The sequence below is a fragment of the Chiloscyllium plagiosum genome, chromosome 8, assembly GCF_004010195.1.
Source record: "Chiloscyllium plagiosum isolate BGI_BamShark_2017 chromosome 8, ASM401019v2, whole genome shotgun sequence".
Lineage (NCBI taxonomy): Eukaryota > Metazoa > Chordata > Chondrichthyes > Orectolobiformes > Hemiscylliidae > Chiloscyllium > Chiloscyllium plagiosum.
The window spans coordinates 35,371,780-35,390,217 of record NC_057717.1 but is presented as its reverse complement, the minus strand read 5'-3'; positions in this window follow the sequence as shown (position 1 = coordinate 35,390,217).

The window sequence follows — 18,438 nt, the reverse complement described above, 5'->3', positions numbered from 1 at the left end:
CATCAATGTGAATTTCAACAGTTTCCTCATTTCCCCTTCCCCCACCTCATCCTAGTTTCTCCGGACTTGTCCGACCTGCCCAGCTCCGTTTCCACCTATCCACTCCACCCTCTCCTCCCTGACCTATCACCTTCATCTCCTCCCCCACTGACCTATTGTACTCTATGCTACTCTATCCCTACCCCAAACCTCCTCTAGCTTATCTCTCCACGCTTCAGGCTCTCTGCCTTTATTCCTGATGAAGGGATTTTGCCCGAAACGTCGATTTTGCCCGAAACGTCGGATGCTGCCTGAATTGCTGTGCTCTTCCAGCCCCACTGATCCAGAATCTGGTTTTCAGCATCTGCAGTCGTTTTTTTTTTATCTCTGTTCCAATCTGAGTCATAGCAATGGGCAAATTTTCATTTTATGCCAAGTAATATGTGCGTATCAAACGCGGGTATGAATCAGTCATATTTAACATGTAAATACTCTTCGAGGTGATGACTTTTTGCCTTTAATTACGCGTTTTCACACATCACAGCGTTTCATGGAATAGGATTCAGATGAAACCTTTCTCGGAGATTTCTCTCCCTTCCACGATCAATAAACAACCTTTGCATCATTCCTCCAATTTCACTGAGACATTGTACAATCTAAAACTCACATTAACAGCATTCAGTCTGCGCTGTTGCATTCACTGTTGCTGGGTGCATGCGCCCAAATCCCATCGTCGGGAAATTCCAAACAGCCCATCGATTAGGATTTATTAGCTGTGAGATTAATAATCATATAGCAGGTTTACTGACATAGACCAGGCATTATTGGAGTATCATGCTCAGGAAACGAACAGAGCGCAGTATTTAACAAATGGGAATTTATTGGAAAAGGACAGTTTGTGTGGCTTTCTGCGTCATTTATTTCATTTGTTCATTCTGGTCGAGCCTGAGTATTGTGTGCAGTTCTGCAAATCAATTTACAGCAGGGATATCATAGCACTAGAAACTGTGCCAAAGAGATTTAACAGGATATTGGCTTGTTGAAGAGTTTCATTTGTGGAGAAATATTGGACAGACTGGTTTCATGTTTCTTACAGTAGAGGAGATTTTGAAAAGACGTGATTAAAATACAAAATAATGAAGGCTATGGATCGGGTAGACTAAAAGATCTTGATTGATCACCGCGGAGCACAGATTTAAGTTTAAAGGCAGATAGAGTTGAAGATTTATGCAATAAAACCTAATCAGCGAGCTGGTATTTGAAGCTGGAGCCCACTGCCTGTCAGAGTTGGTGTAGCAGAAGCCCACATAACCTTCAGAGGCATTCAGGAGTGATTTTGTGATGACAAGGCCAAAGAATGAAAACTGGTATGAGGAAAAATGCCATTTGTGGGCGGCATAGTGGCACAGTGGTTCGCTCTGCCTCACAGTGCCAGAGTGCCTGGGTTCAATTCCGGCCTCAGGCGACTGACTGTGTGGAATTTGCACATTCTCCCCGTGTCTGCGTCGGTTTCGTCAGGGTGCTCCGATTTCCTCCCACAGTCCAAAGATGTGCGGGTCTGGTGATTTGGCCATGCTAAAATTTCCGGTAGTGATAGGTAAGGGGTAAATGTAGGGTTATGGGTGGGTTGCGTTTCGGCAGGTCGGTGTGGACTTGTTGGGCTGAAGGGCCTGTTTCCATACTGTAAGTCATCTAATCTAACCTAAACCCAACTCTTAGAAGGTGTTTTAAGAGCTATCAGGCAACAGGCACAGCAACTTGCTGTAGGCTTCCCTAGTGGTTAGGCTACAGCGCTTTCACCGCTGTGGCCCGGGTTCAATTCCCGGTCAGGAAATAAACGATGTTATTTTTCTTAAAAAAGTAGTAATCCACGGTTGAAAATAGAGCATTTGTGACTGGTGTACTTTCAATGCCTCGAATCGATTTCTGCCCAAGAAGAAAAAAAAGACAATATTGTATCCTGTTAAAGAAGCGAATGGTGCCTCGATCATCCCTGCTCAGTTGAACAGTCCAAACTTCCTTCTTCTTTGATTCCACTTCAGAAAGAGTTTCGCAAGATTCTCGAAGCTGCGACTTGTCTGTTCATGTTGTTTCCTTGCATTCCCACGAATCGCAGTGATTGGGTGAGTGAGTAATGGAGATGAAAAGGTGCCCATTAGGAGCATGTGGGTCAATTTGAGATCCCCTCCTGTGATCATGTCAGGACATTATTTCTGATGTTATCGTGGACATTGTTTGAAGGTTCCTGCAGGTCAGGAAATTCAACGTCAGTTCGACTCAGAAGAAATAGGACGATTGGTTTGTAAGTGCAAAAAAGCCGATATTGTTTCCGAGCAAGTTAGGAGTCGAAGCTTCACTATCCCGACGCGTAATCAGGAGCATTATTCATGACTGGCTCCGACATGAATAGCACGATCATTGGCACGATGTTGAAAGACAGCATTGCCACGCAGATACATTTTCTCAGTGTTTGGACATGTAGCACCGTTTGGGAACCAACTCAGAGAGCTATAAGTGACAGAGAGTCGTCGTTGACTGGATGGCCTTATGGCTTCAGTCTGTGTGGAAATGACACCACGTGATTTTGCCATCCCTCTCCCTGTCTCGTGGCAGATAGAGAAACAATAGCTCATCTTTAATACTCACTGCAGCGTTGGACTCTGCAGATGACTGTCACTCAGGGAGCGTTTCTCTTCAGTTCGCTACATTTCAAAAAACTTGGGCTCAGATGTTAACCGCTTGCCCTATCGCAGGAAAGCAACAGACGCCGGGGTTGCATGAGACTTTCTGCAGGATTTATATATGAAGCCGAACTCTGAACACCAAACAAGCTAGAAGCAAGATAACTCATTCATTTACCTGGAGGAAGAACCTGAAGTGTCCATTTTTACCTTTCCCGACAGTTCTACATCTTTCTATTTCTCATATTAAAAGAGATTCGGAAAAATCCACCCACCGTGATTGACACTGACCAGAAAAGCGAACGGGCTGTGCCCTCTACCAGCACAGCTTGCAAGTCGAAACAAAATGGTTTTATTGTCCGCCAGTGGAGACAGTCTGGTTCCTTAATGAGGGACAAACAGCAACGTCAGTGAACAGTTAGCAGAATGGGAAGCAGATACTATGGAAACACTTTGCTGCTCTAAGTTTCAGGAGCAATGAGGAATGAATTTCAACAAGGGACGTAGTCAGCCGCTGGCACAGTGTGTAACACGGCCAGTCTGTATCGCACTGCTCCTTGAATATCATTTTGTTGTCCTTTTGGGCTTTCAGTTATTCAGATATGTGGTTCAAATTCAGAACGGATCCATCTGTCCTTTCTCCACTTCCGTAGAAATCATCAATGGATTTTCTCAAAAACTAGTTCCTGTAAATTATGTCAGACGGCCTGAAGTCAGGATGAGAAGAGCTAATGTTGCAGCAAACACGACAAAGCGAAGCACGTTTTAAAAGTGAAAGCGTATTTCGGCCGGATCACTTCGTCAATCCGACTCCAAATGAAATCACCAGCGGCATTATTGCTTAATTCTGCTCGTGAAACTTCAGGGAGTGGGGAAAATAAGTGATTTTAAACAGCGCTGAACAGGGTAATGCAAATGGAGCAGAGTATGTACACTGTCAGCTGTGAAGGTAGATTGGGAAGTTGGGCCAGTCCTCCTTGGAGAATAGAAAGCTGAAAGCTGGTCTTCCCTTGCCAGCGCAAGAGGTGAAAATCCTTCACCGTAACACCAACGCCTGACCTCTTTCTACCGTCCCAAAGGATCACAGAACATTACAGCGCAGTACAGGTCCTTCGGCCCTCGATGTGGCGCCGCCCTGCCAAACTAATTTGAAACCCATCCTACCTACACTATTCCATGTACTTCCATATGTCTATCCAATGACGACTTAAATGCAATTGACATTGGCATATCTACTACCGTTGCAGGCAAAGCATTCATTGTCCATACTAAACGCTGAGTAAAGAAACTATCTCTTATATCTGTCTTATGCCTATCTCCCATCACTTTAATGTTTTGTCACCTCGTGTTGGCCATTCCCATCCTTGGAAAAAGGTTCTCCCTATCCATCCTATCTAACCCTCTGATTATCGTGTATGTCTCTATTAAGTCACCTCTCAACCTTCTTCTCTCTAACAATAACAGCCTCAAGGCCCTCAACCTTTTCTCGTAGGACATTCCTTCCATCCCAGGCAACATCCTAGTAAATCTTCTCTACACCCTTTCTAAAGCTTCCAAATCTTTCCTATAATGCGGTGACCAGAACTGAAAATACTCCAAGTGTACCAGAGCATTGTCCAGCTGCAGCATATCCTCCTGGTTCCGGAACTCAATCACTCTATTTATAAAGGTCAAAACACTCTCTGCCTTCTTAACAACCCTGTCAATCTGGTGGCAACTTTCAGGGATCTGTGTACATGGACACCGAACTCTCTCTATTGATCTGCACTCCCAAGAATCTAACCATGCGCCCAGTACTCTGCATTCCAATTACTCCAGCTAAAGTGTATCACTTCACACTTGTACACATTAAACTTCATTTGCCACATCTCAGCACAGCTCTGCATCCTATCTATGCCTCTGCAACCTAGTACATCCTTCGTCACTATCCAGAACTCCACCGACCTGAGTGTCGTCCGCAAATTTACTAACCCACACTTCTAGGCCCTCATCCAGGTCATTTATCAAAAATGACGAACAGCAGTGGACACCACATCGATCCTTGTGGAACGCCGCTAGTATCTGGAGACCAAGATGAACATGTCCCATCAACTACAACACTCTGTTTTTTTCAGCAAGGCAATTACAGATCCACAATCCCATTCCTCCGCATTTTGTATAATAACCGACTGTGGGGAAACTTATCGAACGCCTTGCTGAAATCCATATACAACACATCAACCGGTTTACTCTCATCTATCAGTTTGGTCACAGGTCTGTAATTACCAGGGTTGTCTCTACTAGCTTTTTTGACCAAGGGAACCACATTTGCTATCCTCCAGTTCTCAGGCACTATTCCTGTCAACAATGATGATTTGAAGATCTCTTCCCTTGCTTCCCAGAGGACCCTAGCATAGAACCCATTCGGCCCAGGCGACTTGTCTATTTTCACACTCTGCAGCATTTCTAATACCTCTTCCTTGTGAACCCCAATGTCTTCTAGTCTAGATGCAAGTATCTCAGTATCTTCCTCGCCAACATTTTCATTTTCTATCGTGAACACTGTCGAAAAATATTTACTTACTGATTCCGCTATCCCCTCTGACTCCGCACACAACTTCCCACTACTATGTTTGATTGGCCCTAATTTAACTCACGTCAGTCTTTTATTCCTGACATATCTATGGAAAGAGTTAGGGTTAACCCTGATCCTATCTGCCCACAACTTCTCATTTCTCCTTCTGGCTCTCTCTTTAGGTCTTTCCTCACTTCCTTGTAACCCTCAAGCGCCCTAACTGAGTTTTCACATTTTGTCCTAATACAAGCCTTCTCCTTCTTCTTGACCAGGGATTCCACTTCCTTAGTAAACCACGGCTCACATGTTCTATATCTTCTTCCCTGCCTAACAGGTATATACTTATCTAGGACACAAAGGAGCTTTTCCTTTAATAAGTTCTACATTTTTAATGTGCGCATCCCCTGCAGTTTCCTTCACCATTCTACGCTTCCTATAACTTTCCTAATTTTATTGTAATTTCCCATCCCCCAACTATAACTCTTGCTCAGTGGAGTAGACCTACCCCTTTCCATCAATAAAGTAACCCTGACAGAATTGTGATCGCTGTCTCCAAAGTGCTCACCTACTTCCAAATCTAACACCTGGCCATACTCGTTGCCCAGTACTAAAATAAAGTGCTATCGCCCTTTGTAGGTCTGTCTACATACTGTGTCAGGAATCCCTCCTGGACGCACTGGACAAAAACTGACCCATCTATATTACTCGTACTGTAATGATCCCAGTCAATATTTGGATAGGTGAGGTCCCCCATGACAACTACCCTGCCTGTCTCACTCCTATCGAGAGTCATGTTTGCTATCCTTTCCTCTAGGATTATTCGGAGGCCTATAGAATATTCCCAGCATGGTGACCCCTCCTTTCCTGTTTCTAACCTCAGCCCATACTGCCTCAGTCTGGAGTCCCCAAGCATCCTTCCTACAACTGTAATATTGTCCCTGATCAACAATGCCACAGCTCCCCCTCTTTGACTATCTTTTCTCTTCTTAATGAAACAGCTGAATTCCGGAACCTGTAGCAGCCATTCCTGCCCCTTCTCTATCCATGTCTCCGTGGCCACAACATCGAAGTCCCAAGTACCAACCCACGCTGCCAGTTCACCCACGTTATTTCGGATGCTCCTCGCGTTGAAGTACACACACTTCACATCCAGAAGAGATTTTCCAGCACATGCAAACACCTCATCAACCAAACCTGCTTTATATCTATTTACATGTTCAATGCTGGTTCTCGCTTTTGTGTCTCAATTGGTCAGCGAGTTTGTCTGAAATATTAGTAGTCCTAGCCCAGACACAGCCTGTAATATTCCACCCACGACAACCTATCCATGTTTCACCCCGAATCCGCACACAGGGAGACAGGGACACGCTGCAGGATGCAGTCCCACTCTACAATACCTGTAGAATACGTCAGTTGCAGCTTCAAACAGTGGCTTCCAGCCCAGCCTTGTGGCACAAGTTACAGAAACGCCTTGCTCAGGAGCAGTTCTGACGATGCGAAAGAGTCATATATTTTCTATTCAATTTGGTAATGGCTGCGGAGGTTTAATCCTGTTCTTGGAGCGTTTTTTAAACAAAACTCCTGTCTCGAAAAAGAGAACTGTTAAAAGTTGTGAGCAGGCCGAACAACCAAAATGTTGATAGTGCAGGTTGTATCTCGTCTGACAGATGAGATTCCCCATAGTCTATAACAGAAAAGACTGGGTTAAGTGAAGCTATTGCCCAATTGAGTGTCTGCGGATCACATCGGCCGCGAAATAGATAAGGTAAAAATATTAAAATAGTGATATAAAATTTGAAATCCTGGAAAATGCGCGAAAATAGATTGCAGTGTCCTGAAGGAATAACAGCTGTGAATTGGAAGGTTTAAATAATGTTATTTGTGATTGGGAGAAATGAACTGTCTCCTTGCAAATTGAGGTTGCAGGTGAATCATTCTCAGTACGAAATGAGCAGCTAATTAGCCAACCTGCTAGCTCAGTCGGTAGAGTGTGAGATTCTTATCTTCAGAGTCAGGCGTTCGGTCCCCACACTGATCACTTTCCCTTCTCAACTATATCACCGAACTCCATTTCAAAGTTGCTCTTTCATCTTGCTTTCGTTCACATGTCAACTTCTGAGGTTAATTTGTCTTCATTTCACTGGAAGTGGTACAGACATGTTTATCAGTGTGGGCGACTATGCAATACGTGATGTCACTTTCAAAGATGTGCGTTCTGCACCAATCAAAATGTCCAGAGTCGTCTCACAAAAATGACCAGTTGCTGGGGAGGCAGTCCGTGACGGCTGAATGTCAAATGGTGCTGAACCAAAATTAACTGAATCGAAAGGTTGGGGAAAACTCCGTGACCATTTCACAGTTCACACAGAAAATGATCTTGTGAGCCTTTATGGTATACAAATTTACCTTATTGCTTACTGATCTTGTCAGTAAACCTTATGCCTATTCCTGCTGTTGTGCTGAAAGTGAATATAAGTCTAATTAATTTCTGCGCACGATTTATTTTGATATTTTCTTCGTTGTTCTGAATAGGCCTGGATGTTTCCACCACAGATGTTAACCAGTTTTAAAAGTGCAGTCAGCCGACCCTGATACTTTCTGTTGAGAAGAAAGTAGTGCAGTTAGTGCAAAAGTGGCCCGCTTCAGAGCTGAGCAGAAACATTGTTATACCTCTTTACAGGCAACAATGTTTCTGAAATGTGGTGGATGGGGCTTTATTTCAGTGTCTTCAGCAAACCTCGTTTTGAAATTACTCGCCAATCACTTCTCTAGTGGTGAAAAAGAGTACATTTCCAAATAACTGCTGCGTGATATTCGTTTCAAATTTCTCGGCCGCATTGGTACTGAATATATGTCGTAGTGTGCCATACTGTGACCAACCTGTTTAAGACTAAAGTTACGAATTTCACTGAGTCCCGGTGCCCCAGAGAAAATTGTCCCAGCCGACGTTCACATCACACAAAACATCCCTGCTTCAAAACCTGGCAGAAACAACTGTATTCCATTTTTAAAGGCGGTAGCCTTCTGGATTAATGTGAACGGAGCAGTCATAGAACATATAACATAGAGCAAGACAGTGTAGAACAGGGCCTTCGGCCCTAAATGTTGCACCGAGCAGTAATCTAGTCTCAAATCGTTCCCCTACAATATCCCATCATCATCCATGTGCGTAACCAAGGATGGTTTAAATTTCCCTCATTTGGCTGAGTTGACTACATTGGCAGGTAGGGCATTCCACGCTATTATCATTCTCTGCGTTAATAACCTGCTTCTGATATCTGTCTTAAATCTATCCCCCATCAATTTGTAGTTATGCCCTTTTGTATAAGATGACCTCATCTACCCAGGGGGAAAAAACCTTTCACTGTCTACCCTATACAATCCTCTGGTCATCTTGTACATCTCTATCAAATCCCCCATTAGCTTTCTTCTTTCCAATGAGAACAGACGCTAATTTCTCAACCTTCCTCATAAGACCTTCCCTCCAGACCAGGCAACATTCAGGTAAATCTTGTCTGCACCTTTTCCTACACGTCCACATTCTTGCCGAAATATGGCGACTAGAACTGTACACAATATTCCAATTGTGGCCGCACTAGCGTTTTGTATATTTGAAGCATGATATTACGGCTCCAGAACTCAATCCCTCTACGAATGATACCTAACACATAATATGCCTTATCACCAGCACTATCAACCTGAGTGGACATTTTCATGGATCTATGTACATGAACTCCAAGATCCTTCTGTACATCCACACTACCAAGAATCGTTCTATTTACGCAGTATCTGCCTTCCTGTTATTCTTCCAAAAGCGCATCATCACACATTTAACTGCATTGAACTCCATCAACCACCACTCGCTGCCTTCTTTCAGAAAGCCAGTTTCTAATCCAAACTGCTATTTCGCCCTCAATTCCATGCCTCTGCATTTTAACCAATATCCTACCATGTGGAATCTTACTAAAGGCTTTACAGAAGTCCATGTAATCTACATCAACAGCCCTACCATCATCTACATGCTTGCTTACCTTCTCAAAAAACTCAATGAGGTTTGTGAGACACAGCCTACCATCGACAAAACCATGTTTACTATCAAAATTAAATTGTTGCTTGCCAGATGAGTATAAATCTTATGTCTTATAATCATTTTCAAAACCTTTCCTCGAATAGATGTAGGGCTAACTGGTCTATAAATACCTGGATCAGCCCTACCGCCTTTCCTGAATAATGGCACAGCATTTGCAAACCTCCAGTCCTCTGGTACTAATGCTGTAGACAATGACGACTCAAATGTCAATGCGGAAAGCTCTGCTATCTCTGCCCGACCTTCACAGAGAATCCGCGAAAAAATCCCATCTGGGCTAGGGGAGTTGTGTAATTTCACACCTTCATAACTCACCTTGATCCATTCTAGTCTAATATCTCAAACCTCATTCTTCTCCTATACAATAGTCTCTTTTTCCTGAGTGAAAACTGATGAGAGCTGTTTGTTCAGCACTTCTCCAATCTCCATAGTGACCACATACAATTTGCAACTTTTATCTTTACTAACCTCGTCATCGTATTGTCACTCTCATATCAATAGAAAGCTTTAGGGTTCTCCTTTATTCTATTTGCTAAAGAATACTCGTGCCCTCTCGTTACTCTACTTAAATATACATGGAACTCATTCCTCGCTGATCTGTAACTGGTCATCGCCTCATCTGAACCATGTTGCCTTAACAACACATAAGCCTCTTTCTTCTGTTTTACAACAGATGCAATTTGTTGTGGTTCTGTTCGCCGAGCTGGTTCCAGCTCGGCCAACAGAACCACAACAACGAGCACCCGAGATGCAATTTCTCTAGTAACCATAGTTCCCTTATATTATCACTTCCTTTCTGCCTGACAACGACATTCTTGTCAAGGACACGCAATATCTGTTCCTTAAACCATCTCCGCATTTCCATTGTCTGCATCGCCTGCATTTTGCAACCCTGTTCTATGCATCATAATTCTTTATTTATCACATTATAATGCCCTTACCCCGTCGATTAATCTTGACCAGTGGCAAGTACCCTTTCCATCGCTCATCTAAACGTTACTGCATTATGGTCACTCTCTCCAAAGTGCTGACCAGCAACTAAATCAAACACATGGCCTGGTTCATTTCCAAGCAACAGGTCCAGTGTGGCCATGCTACTTGTCGGAATTTCGGCATACTGTGTCAGGAATACCAACGGTATACATTGAATAAAAACCGTTCCGTCCGACGTACTAAATCGACAACATTTCCACTCAATTTTGGGCAAGTTAAAATCTCCCATAATGACCACCTTTTTCCTTTGAGTCCTATCCAGAATTATTTTGCCAATCCTTTCTTCCACCTCTCCGGAATACTGTGGAGGCATATAAAAAATCCAAGCAGTGTGACCTCTCCTCTCCTGTTTCTAAACTCAGTCCATGCGACATCATTAGTGCTTTTTGTTCTCATCAGCAAATCTGCAACTGAATTTTTTCCACCATATCTGTTGCCGTTGTGAAAAGCAGCACAATTCAGATTATTTGCTGTGTGAAAGTTTGTTGTTATTCATTCTCCACGGAGAAATTGAGGATGGGAGATGATGGAGGGTTTATGCCGGAATCAATGATTCTCCCGCCGCTTGGATGCTGCTCGAACTCCTGTGCTTTTCAGGCAGCGCACTCTCAACTAAAGTTCTCTGCTCCTAGTTCCGGTTTATGCATCGAATTGTACACCTTCGGTGCCTGTGCTGTGTAAGGGCGCCATTACCGGGCACTGATCATTTCTGCGACAGTCATATCATAATTGCTTACCACTTGAAGGCGGCCTGGTTCAGTGTCGAGGAGAGCTCTCATTTGCTGGTGTCACAACGAACTGGGTTCTGATGCACGGTCTCTGTCAAATGTTTCCCAAAGAAGGGTCTGAAATGAGTCATTTGGACGCTTCCTGCCGTTTCTTAACCTGTGTGAACCAAAACCAGAAATCCTCAATCACATGTTTTCACATTTCCACAATTTGTTGAAGGAGGCTGGTCATTGGCCCTCACGATCCGGTGGAAGATCGAGAGCATTGTTGACCAAATCTAATGGAGACTCTCATTGATAATCTTCACTTTCTTCCGTTCCATTGTTGTCCGATTCTATTTTAAGTCACTTGAGCACTTTTCAGGAAGTGGAGGTGCACTAAGTTTCCACTATATTTGGAAGCACCATTTGGAATTGCCTCGCTGCCTTTTGTGGAAGCAGTTCGTGACCCAGACGACTGGCAGTGCCACACAAGCAGCCTTGATGCTTCAGTGTGCCTGGAAATTGGTTCTCCTTTTAAGATTTGCTTCTACATCATGTTAAAAGCTGTCCGTTTTTGGATTTGCTGCAGAACTGAGGTGCTAACACCATTTGGGAGGCATTGTTCTGCAGTCAATTTTTTTCACGGGAATGGATCAAGGAGAAATGTCAGTTGCATAGAAAGTTGGGTCAGACTTCATTCGTGGGTGGTTTCGAAACATGTACTGCCAGAAAACTAGCCAAACGTGCTGACCAAGTAATGAGCGCCATGATCTTTGGGAATGGTCTATTTCACGGGTGTGAATCACTGGAGCGTCTCAGAGACGCCGAGCACTGAAACCGATCTCTGATCCAACTCCTGCCTGCTGAACTGATATCCGATTTTAATCTAGACGCATTTACCAACATTTGTCTCTTATATACCGTTCCAGATGCATTTGAAATGTTGTGAGAGGGTCAGATTCCGCCATTACATCAGGCAATTCATTCTGCACACGAAACTGGCTGTGTGAATACATTGTACCTCAGATCGCACTTAAATCTTACCACGCTCACTTTAAACCTTGAATTCGTCTGCCTTGCGAAAAACATACACCTTGGCATTCCTCAGCCCTGACGCTCCAGTGAAATTCACCCAGCTTGTTCAGTTTCACGCTACAGTCCAAAACCAACATACCTTGCAGCACCCTCTTAAACAGTCATGGAAATTGTAGAGCACTAGATTTGTTTAGCAGCGTGGCCGAGTGGACTAAGACACTAGAATCAAGTTGTTGTGGTTCTGTTCGCCGAGCTGGGAATTTGTGTTGCAGACGTTTCGTCCCCTGTCTCGGTGACATCCTCAGTGCTTGGGAGCCTCCTGTGAAGCGGTTCTGTGATTTTCCTCCGACATTTATAGTGATTTGTATCTGTCGCGTCCGGTTGTCAGTTCCAGTTGTCCGCTGCAGTGGCTGGTATATTGGGTCCAGGCCAACGTGCTTATTGATTGAATCTGTGGATGAGTACCATGCCTCTCGGAATAACCCGACTGTTCTCTGTTTGGCTTGTCCTATAATAGTAGTGTTGTCCCAGTCGAACTCATGTTGCTTGTCATCTGAGTGTGTGGGTACTAAGGATAACTGGTCATGTCGTTTCGTGGCTGGTTGGTGTTCATGGATGTGGAACGTTAGCTGTCTTCCTGTTTGTCCTATTTAGTGTTTTGTGCAGTCCACCAGAGCTACAAATCTTCTCCCAAACTTTGAACTGGAATTAAGTTTCAGTCTTTATCCAGGTTTTGTGGGTTTGAATCCCATTGGTACCGCAACCTTTCTCTTCCGTACTGCATTTTTACACACGTCCATTTCTTAGTGTAAAATGATTCCACTTTACTGGGCGTGCCCGAGACAAGAATTGTCGCTGCAGCCAAATATACATGAATGAGGTCCCTTTCAATGCGTAAGGTTCCAATCCAACCATGCAATGATCAAACTGCTCAGAGGAACGAAATGAAAATGAAATTTCTCTAGGATCAGTGAAGGATACATGTCAAATGAATTTGAACAAGAACTAAATGATTCAGAAGGTTCTGATGGAAACCGAAGGGAATTCTGCCTGAACATTTCTCAATTCACTCGGAAAATTATTTTCTTGTGTGCCGATGTGTGTTTACACAACGAAAGTTTGAAATCGGTAATGGGTCTGGGGGTTCGGCAGAATTGTGAGGTTTCAGTTCGCCAAGTTGTGACTGGAGGTCATTGAGTCAAACAACCAACTCTGTTTCTATCTCTCGAAATAACAGAGGCCACAGACAGTAGGATAACGTCGCATGGTTAGGTCTTTCAGCCCCTGTACCTTGCTCTGCCAATCGACCATGTGGTTCTCAAACCCATTCTCTAGTATTCTCACTGTAACACGTGATCCATCTCTTTCACAACGACGATCTGAATCCGGCTCCATCCACAATATGTACAACTGTTACACCATTTCTATGTTTGATCGAGCTCCATTTCAGTCCCACATTGACATTCCGATCCCTCCTTAGCAAAGCCATCCCTGCTGGGGGACAACTCGATCGAGGCTGTGGCCCCACCGTGTTTGTATGAACTCGTAATTATCATGTTCAGCTTCACGGAATACAGTTCCAATTAATTGCTCTGAGTATATATATATATATATATATATATATATATATATATTGTGTGTGTCTGTGTGTGTGTGTGTGTGTGTGTGTGTATAAAATAATTTCCGTCCTATCTGGTCCTGAAGAAGTGCTAAAGTCTGCCTCATCGATGGTTATCCTATTCCAGAGTGCAGTTACGAACTTTCCTCTGCCCCGAAATTCCAGGTAAACGTCTTGCAGCGTATTCAGCCTTAGCATACAGTTCAACTCCTGCAAACATATCAATATCCTTGTAAATATTTCCTCAGCAATTTCAAGTGATTTTCTTTGTTTTTCGTTAATGTCAATAACCCTGGACAACACTGATCTACTTTGAACGTGCTCGCCTGTATTTGCTGTAGTGGTGAAAGGAATAGAATTTCGATTAAGTGCTCGAAGTTTCTCTCCTCCCTGATCCTCAACATCCGCCAATGTGTACAGCACTGTTGACCATCCTGTTTGAGAGTGCAGTTACCGTGCACCTATCTTTTCTGTAAAAGTATAACCGCATTTGCATTCTGTGTGAATGCGGACCTATTCAGTGTCAAGGAGATCCCTCATTTACTGGTGTCACAGTGAACATCGAATTGCTTCTCTCGCTCTCTGTTAAATATATCGCAAAGTAGCCTCTGACAGGACTTATTGGGATGCTGTATGCCGTTTCTATACCGGAATAAGAATCAAAAATCCTCAAGCATGTTTTGGAGCAGTTCACATATCCAAGTGTCTCAGCACTGTGAGAATGTCCGGCTCATTCAGTCAACAACCAGAATAAATGGATTTGTACACTCAGATGAACTTCTGGACTCGTGGCCTCATATATTCACTGATACTAATGTGTGCTCTGAAATCTCAGCCATGTTGGAAATGAAACTGAGGAAATGACAGACAGGCTGCCGAATGACATTGCATCCATCATCATTCCTTTATATCACAGAAGAGCTGTAAAATATAAATGGTGGGGAGGGGCGATAGGCAATCTAGATACATCCAGCTCTCGTGAACATTTTCTCTGACAGCTTATTCCATGCACACATATCCATCTGTGTGAAAACGTTCCTTATGTCCCTTTTAAATCTTTCCCATATCAACGTACACATATGCCCTGAAGTCTTGGACTCCCCCAAGTCTGAGAAAAGACCTTCTCTAATTATCCTACCAATCCCACATGACTTCAAAAACTTCCACAAGATCACCTCTCAGCATCACATCTTTCGGGGAAATTGCCTGAATCTATTCAGCCCCTACCTCTAGCTAACATCCTCCAGTCGGTGCGCCATCCTTGTAAAGCTTACATGAGAAATTTCAATATTCACAACATCTGATAGATTGCAGGGTCAGCAGAAATGCACGCAGTATTCGAAATCTGGCAGCATCCATGTATTGTACAGCCGTAATGACCACCGAACTTCGAAGCACAATGGACTGAACAATGCAGGCAAGCATAATGATCACCTTCTTACTGTTCTAGGTACCAGCAACTCCATTTCTAATGTGCTATGAATCTGCACTTGTATGAAGATTTCTTTGTACTACATTGTACCAATTCTCCCATTTAGTACTACACGCCTCCAACTCCCCCATTTAGTACTGCATTGCCCTAATTCTACCATTGTTCTACAATGCTACAGTTCCCCGATTAGTACTGCACTGTCCCAATTCTCCCATTTAGAGCTTCACCGTCCCAGCTCTCGCTTTCAGATCTATACTTCCCCAAATCTTGCATTTAGTGCAACACTATCCCATATCTCCAATTTAGTGTGACGCATCTTCAAATCTCCCTTTAAAATGCACACCGCCACAAATCTCCCGTTTACTGCTACACTGCTGCAAAACTCCCATTTAGTGCCACACTGCCTCAAATATCCCAATTATTGCTACACAACCCCGATTGTCCCATTTAGTTCTACTCTGCCCTCAGTCTCCCATTTAATGCTACACTGCGCCAACTCTCCGAATTTGTGAAACACTTTCCAATTCCGCCCTTTCGAGCTCTACTGCCCAAATTCTCCCATTGAGTTCTGCATGGTCCAATATTCGCGTTTGATGAACCACTGCCGATTTGACATTGACATACGTCATTTGATGGTGCAGTACTGCCTCAGGCTGAACCTCTGACGGTGAGGCACTACCTCTGGCTTACCCTCTGATGGTAAGTCACTGCCTCAGGCTGACCCTTTACAGCTCACAACCTCAGGCTGACCATCTGACAGTGGGTCATTGCTTCAGGACTAAAATTGCAGTGCTCGGTCAGGAGTGCGCTAATCATCGAGCTGCAATACCCACAGTGCTGATTCTCTCATCGTGAGGGCCTACTTTAATTATGTAATGCCAGACAAGATCTCCAGGCATGGGGCACTTCCTCGGTTCTGGCGATCTGCCAGGAGGGTGTTAGTCAGTCGATTCTGGTCTTCGGACAGAGCTTCTGTACTACATCTGTCCTCAACCTCCAGTCGTGTGGCAGCCCTCGGTTCTAGCCTCATTGCAATGAGGCACTGGGGGAATGCATTGTAACAAAGGATGAATATTCAGCTAGTGGCTATTTGGAATGTACTCACGGGGAGCAGTACTAAGGTATTCAGAAAATTTCGGAGGGTTGGTACGGAAGAGTGCTTCCGTACTGGAGGGTCAGAAGTGAGGAAGTGTCTTATTGTCTGAGATTCACTCCTGAGCCAGCGGGTTGTCACACGTCAGTGCTGTGGGATTATCTGAGAAGGGGGAGAGTGCCCTAGCCCCATTCTCCCACTTAGGGGTGCGCACCTCTAATTCTCTCATCCATTTAATGATACACTGTACAATTTCTCCCAGTTACTGCTATACTGCACCAATTACCACATTATCTGATGCACTTTTATTACTGAGATAAATACTTATCCATTTCCACCATTTCATTATTCTTTGCAATAACTCTGTAATTCATTGCTGCTCTCCAATTTTGGTGTTTTCTGCTTCAAATCTGCAAACCTGCACAAATGCTCCTTCTCGTCATGAACGAAACAAACTTGTACATTGTCTTGAACCAGCTCTCCCATTTCGTTGTTTCCTGGTATATATCTTCCACATAACGGTATCCTACCCAAATTATTTTCATATAGTGGTGCCCTGTATCGAATATCCACTTTCCTGCTCTTTCCAACATTCTCCTAAATACTGATTCTCTGCCGGAGTTCTCTCGTTCACATATGCTCTGTTGTAGTTCTCTATGTTATTTGCACCCCACACTAATTCTCCCATTCAGTCTCTTCGTAAACCAGTTCTCATATTCGCTAATGCCCCAACCCAATTCTCCTAGTGAGGGGTGCACTGCTCAAACACGGTGTGTCATAATAAATCAGAACAGATCGATTAAAATTAAACCTGGACGGTCAAGTGTTCCCTTTATTGAATCTCCATCATTATTCCTTTGTAACATTTGTCCTACGTCCAAATGTACAGCCCATGTTCTCCAATTTCCTCTCATTCTCGAAGATAAAGTCCAAATTCTTTCATTTTATGATGCCCTGTGCCAGTTCTCCAGTTCAGGGTACTGCAATACTAATTCCACCATTTACTGACTTCTGTAAAGAGGTAATCCACTCAGTGACGCCCAGTACCAATTCTCAGATTTACTGGTGCACAAGCTAAACCTCCAATTCAGTGTTGTCCTGCCCCAATTCTCCCACTCAGATTTGAACTTCCCTTATTTTCCGATTTAGAGCGACACTGGCCGAGTTCTCCCAATTTATGCTACACTGCCCCAGTTCTCCCGTTTAGTGCTACACTGCCTCTTTGACATTGTCAAGTGTCCTCTGACGGTGTGGCACTGCCTCAGGGTTACGCCGTGAAGATGAGACACGGTCTCAGTCTGACTTTCTGACAAAGAGACACTGCCTCTGGCTGACCCTTTCACGGTGAGGCACTGCCTTACTGACTCTCTGACAGTGAGGCAGTGCCTCAGAATGAGGTTCTGGTGTTGAGTCATTGCCTCAGGCCGGAAATTGCCGTCCTTCTTCAGGAGAATCCTTATCCTCGAACTGCAATACCGACAGCGCTGATCTCGCGTCGTGAGGATCTCCTTAAATTCTCTAGCGGCAAGCATATAACCAGGAATGGGGCACTTCTTTGGTTCTGGCCATCTGGCAGGAGGGTGCTTAACATTCGTTGCTGTCCTTCTAATAAGATTTTGTAAGACCTCCGTTCTCACCCTGCAGTAGAGTGGCACTATGGGACTGCATTAGGAACACAGCGGCAATATTCAGCCTGTGAGTCTTTGTACTTAAGGTTGGGGGGACCAGTGCTGTGGTCTTTGAACACTGTCGGAGTATTGGTACGGGGAAGGGCTCCCTTTCTAGGAGGGTCAGAGTTGGGGAAATGTCTTATTGTCTGAGATTCAGTCCTGAGGGATTGACTTTTCACGGAGACAGTGATGTTGCATTGTCTGAGAACTGACGGAGTGCGCACGCTCCATTCTCGCATTCCGAATGCCCTCTTCTAATTCTCCCATCCAGTATTTTCCTACCTAGTTTACTGCCAAACTTCACCAAATCTCCAATTTTCTGCTACACTACACGAATCCCCTCATTATGTGATGCCCTGTTCCAAATTCTCTCAGTGAAATAAACCCTTGCACAATTCTTCCATTTCGTCATCCCTTGCAGTGATTCTCCTGTTGATTGGTGCGCTTTTAAATTCTTAAATTTTAAGCATTGACAAGTTCGATTTGTAACCTTGGGGCAGGTCTAAATGATTGTATTTCATGTTTCACTGCTGTGCACCAATTCTCCCAATTATCAATCCTGTATAAATCTCCTATTAAGGATCGT